This window comes from Strongylocentrotus purpuratus, unplaced genomic scaffold (assembly GCF_000002235.5).
Source record: "Strongylocentrotus purpuratus isolate Spur 01 unplaced genomic scaffold, Spur_5.0 spur5_scaffold_6, whole genome shotgun sequence".
NCBI classification, from domain to species: Eukaryota; Metazoa; Echinodermata; class Echinoidea; order Camarodonta; family Strongylocentrotidae; genus Strongylocentrotus; species Strongylocentrotus purpuratus.
This window is the reverse complement of record NW_022145612.1, coordinates 1,349,414-1,355,279: the sequence shown is the minus strand read 5'-3', so window position 1 is coordinate 1,355,279 and position 5,866 is coordinate 1,349,414.

The following is a 5,866-nucleotide window of genomic DNA, read 5'->3' as shown; positions in this document are numbered from 1 at the left end:
AAATACGTAAATCGTAGAGAGGAAGATCATAAGGACGTGTATGAACTGGCGGATAAATCGTCGCTTCGATGTCATATCATGTTTTAAGTATTAAAATCCAACGGTCAAATTATCTTCAGAAAAAAAGTAAAATTTGTCACAATGGGTTCTACAGGGCGAAGTGTTGCGTTAACCTTCACTTTGTGATGAGATGAACTTAAGTAAGATGTTGATTTGCCCTTCAAATCCACACCCTGATTTGATGAGATAAGGCTTTCTTTACTTCGTACATTACACAAACTTAAAGGTTGCGTCAAAATCATCTTCAAAAATATTGAAAGGAAAGTAACACAATATGGAATGGTTTCTATGGAAACGGATGGACAGTCATCATCACGAGGTACTTCATCCTCCTCCCTTGGGAAAGAAGGCCTCATCCCTGTCTGTGATGATGGGATGAATGTGGGACAAAGTTCGTTTTGTGCACTCTATATAGAGTATTCGACAGCAGAATCTTGACCTTCGTAAAAGTAGGCCTATAGGCCAAGAGCATGATTTTATGAAATTGGCCATCAATTGAGAAATCGATATGCCTAATGTTGCCAGACATCATGAGTTTTCGTAATGTGTGGTCTGTGGTGAGCTGGCATGGCATTCAAATAGCATTTTCTTTTCAGTGGACACCTCTGATATTGATCTTATCTGACATAAAATGAAAAAGTTCAGAAATTATAATTCTTCTTACCAGGTGTCAATCTTCTCTTTAAAACGTGTTATACTTGATGCATATTAATCATGTTCATGGCATGTGATATCCTATCATGGGTTAAACTAGTCAAACACTCATTACGCTCTGTAGAACTTAAAGGATCGAGAGAAAGATATATTCAGCATTCGAGCATTCTTTACGAATCATTATTCTATAAAAGGGTATGTTTGAATTTTGATATACTTATGATTATATTTATTTTCCTGATTCCATATCTCATCTAAATCTGAATACTAATAACTTATGGGTTTTAAGATTTGATATAGAAAAAAAACTTGCGTGTCATGTAACGATGTTCTAATTAAACATGTTATATATCTAAACAAAAAACATGATAGGATGATGATAATGTAATTTGAAGGCTTTCTACGTGAATTCCATTGATGCCATCCAAATAATTCTACTTGTCATCACCTATGGGGTGTTTTAAATCTTGAAGGGTATATTCAACAATGGGAAATGAATAAATCTTTTCGAATAATTTATATTTTGTACCATTAGTATAGTCAAAACCGACGGGACGGGGGATGTAGGACGATAGTCGATATTCATAAATTGTGTTGGTAGATTGATATGCTACGATGTCGGTGAATATAACTTATTTCTATGATTCAAATTGTTGCTACATTTTTACGCTGCCATTCCCCTCAGCCTCTTTATGGACATGAATGCTGGCAACCAGCTAATGGCACTTATGATTCTTGTAGAAATTTACGCATTTCAGAAAAAATGTGATGAAAAATATGCAATTCAATATATGTCATGAAGAGGATATGTACGATGTTTATAATTCATAATAATCAGTGTTTCCCGCACTTGAAAAAAAAAATCACATAACAGTCTTTTTTCACTTCCAAACCCATGTGATTGAAATTATTTTTCGCATTTTAACGACCTAGCAGCACTGACCTCTACCTAGCAGTCATCTATAGGTGACAGTTGTTTGACAAGTTTGAAACCGTGAGTAGAATTGTGATTTGTCCCTACACATAGACCTGAAAACAAAATGTATTTTCGTATTTTATGTTTGCTCAACGGCGATTGTTAAATCAGAAAATTGAAAGATGGGATCGAAATTGATCCCAGAAATATTTATGTTTTGTAGTTCATCACTAATATGGCCAATCTTCATGTTGATGTAGCATGATTTCTACATGTATTTTAATGTATATTTTTGAAAAGGATGACATTCTCATCAGTAATGTATTGAATATTACCATCGACCTAGGGCCATGATATTACACGAGAAATAAGTTCTACTTAAAGGTGGACGAATTTCCATGATTAAACCATCTTTAATATAAGAAATGCAAATAAAATGTAATTCAAACAAAATAGGTGGTAGAAGAAATGAAATAATGCAATTAGAGATTTGTCCCGGTTGACCTACCATTTCATAATTTCTTCCGTAGTTGAAAAATGTCGTAATATCAGTATTGACCAATAGTTTGTTTTAGTATTATTACGATAAGTGGTAATTTTCAGATTGTGTTTTAAAATCTGTTTCTTAAAATTGTGAATGTCGTTAATTTATTCATCACTAACTTTGTTATTTACATGGACAACTCCATTTTGATTAAATCAAATTATGAATCAATCAATCAACATTGAAGGATAGAGGACCAGAAAATCATTTATCACTGAAACAGAATGATATGAGTTAAAAGACCTTCTGTATACTGTATAACACTACAATCAGCCCGTCTTTAGTGAAACAAGTAAACCATTTTTTTAAAATCATTAATCAATTCATCAGCAATCAGCCAACCAATCAACTAACCAATCAATCAAGCAACTATCAATCAGTTCATTAATTGACTTATTCATTCAGTCAATAGATTAATCAATCAATTAATCAAGCAAGCAAAAATCACATATTCACTCAGTAACTTATTCAATCAATCAATTGATAAATCAATCAATTACTCACTCTCTTACTCACTAACTTAATTAACCAATCACCCGCTCATTATCTTAATCAATCAACTAATTACATGATCATTCAATCACTCACTCAATCGATCAATCGAACAATCAATCCCTTACTCACTCACTTAATTAACCAATCACCTGCTCATTATCTTAATCAATCAACTAATCACATGATCATTCAATCACTCACTCACTCAATCGATCAATCGATCAATCAATCCCTTACTCACTCACTTAATTAAGCAATCACCCGCTCATTCTCTAAGTCAATCAACTAATCACATGACCATTCAATCACTCGCTCATTCACTCAATCAATCACTCGATCACTCGATGAAGACATGAAATGGAAACAATATTTTAACTTTGTCACTGAACACGTGGGTGGAGATTTGATTTTCATGTGACTATATACCAAGTTTATTAAAAGTGACAGCTCCACAATTTTATATGGATTTATTAGAAGATTGGGTGAATACGAGACATATAAGGAGTATAGACATTGGTGATGTGGTAATTTTTAATAATAAACTTATTCGATATAAAGGAAGTTGTATATACGATAAGAGGTTGTATGACAAAGGAATTTACAAATTAAAACATATTCTGGAAAACGATGGTAAACTAAAAAGTGGCAGGCATTTTATCGATTTAGGTGTTGAAGTAAATGAAATTGAAAAGATCAAGCACTTTTATGCCTGTTTACCAGTTTGTTGGAAAAATAATTTTAGAAAGGGAGAAGAAAAAATAATTCTGGAACTGATTTCACTTTGGGGAAGAAAACAGCTAATATAGCTGATTTAAAATCAAAACAAATTTATGTACAATTAATAAAGAAAGATGATTTTAAACCTGGTTTTTGAGAGAATTGGAAGGAACTATGGTTTTTCCTGTAAGGAAATAGAAAACATATTTTTAAGACTAAGACAGTGTACACTTAACAGTCGATTAAGAGAGTTTCAGTTCAAACTTATACATAATATATTATATGCAAACCATCACCTCTTCCGTTTTGGTCTTGTCTCGACTAACTTATGCTCATTTTGCGAAAAAGATGAAGAAACATATAAACATTTATTCTATACTTGTGAACTTGCACAATCAGTGTGGGGAATGTGCACGAGATTTTTAGACTTTGAAATACATATTTGTAGTTTGGAGGAAATTCTGTATTGGAAAGAGGAGAGAAATAAAGGAAAATATCAATTAATAAATCATGTTTTAATTCTTGTTAAATATCTGATTTATAGAAATAGAGAACTTAAAAAACCACCCTCTTTTAATGAAATAAAGAATAGTATAATAGGGGATAAAGTAGAAGAAAGGAAATTGGCAGCAATGAGGGGAACTCTCACTATTCATTTTTCTAAATGGGAAAACCTGAGTATTAGACAAACAATTGGAACCCAGAGCCAGTCGTCCACCGGTTAAGAGGCGGGGGGGGGGGGGGGAGGGGGATAAGGGAGAGGTCGGGTAGGGTTAACAAAAAGAGAAAACTTTTCTCTCAGGACAACAGTATAAAAAGAAGTATAAGTTGCTACATTGTTAAAACAAAAAATTTTGGATTATACAACTACATATGTTTTCTTTGAAAATATGAATTTTTGTTTCAAATATGATGTATAGGAACTAACTATGTAAGTTTCTTTTGAAGCCGTTTGTAAGACAAAATTTATACTGATTTATAATGTCATCACACTTGCAGTGAGAGTTACATATGATGATTGTAATTTGTACTATGATTATAATTTGTTTCAAGAGAGAAAAGAATAAAAAATGACCATAAAAAAAAAAAAATCAATCCCTTACTCACTCACTTAATTAAGCAATCGCCCGCTCATTCTCTAAGTCAATCAACTAATAACATGATCATTCAATCACTCACTCAATCGATCAATCGATCAATCAATCCCTTACTCACTCACTTAATTAACCAATCACCCGCTCATTCTCTTAACCAATCAACTAATCACATACTCATTCAATCACTCAATCGATCAGTCGATCAATCAATCCTTAATCACTCACTTAATTAAGCAATCACCGCTCATTCTCTTAACAATCAACTAATCACATACTCATTCAATCCCTCACTCACTCAATCGATCAATCGATCAATCAATCCCTTACTCACTCACTTAATTAAGCAATCACCTGCTCATTCTCTTAACCAATCAACTAATCACATACTCATTCAATCACTCACTCACTCAATCGATCAATTCGATCACTATCATCACTCTTACTCACTCACTTAATTAACCAATCACCCGCTCATTCTCTTAACCAATCAACTAATGACATGATCATTCAATCACTCACTCAATCGATCAAGGATCAATTAATCCCTTACTCACTCACTTAATAACCAATCACCCGCTCATTCTCTTAACCAATCAACTAATCACATACTCATTCAATCCTCACTCACTCAATCGATCAATCGATCAATCAATCCCTCACTCACTCAATCGATCAATCGATCAATCAATCCCTACTCACTCACTTAATTAAGCAATCACCTGCTCATTCTCTTAACCAATCAACTAATCACATACTCATTCAATCACTCACTCACTCAATCGATCAATTACCTACTCACTATCTTACTCACTCTCTTACTCACTCACTTAATTAACCAATCACCCGCTCATTCTCTTAACCAATCAACTAATGACATGATCATTCAATCACTCACTCAATCGATCAATGGATCAATCAATCCCTTACTCACTCACTTAATTAACCAATCACCCGCTCATTCTCTTAACCAATCAACTAATCACATACTCATTCAATCCCTCACTCACTCAATCGATCAATCGATCAATCAATCCCTTACTCACTCACTTAATTAAGCAATCACCTGCTCATTCTCTTAACCAATCAACTAATCACATACTCATTCAATCACTCACTCACTCAATCGATCAATTACCTACTCACTTTCTTACTCACTCTCTTACTCACTCACTTAATTAACCAATCACCCGCTCATTCTCTTAACCAATCAACTAATCACATACTCTATCAATCACTCCTCCAATCAATCAATCAACCGATCAATCTCTCTCTTAATCACTCACGAAACTCAATCAACAAATCCCTCTCACTCACTGAATTGTTAATTCAATCAGCCAATGAATCCATCATCACATAAATTAAAAATGACATAAAAATGGCATG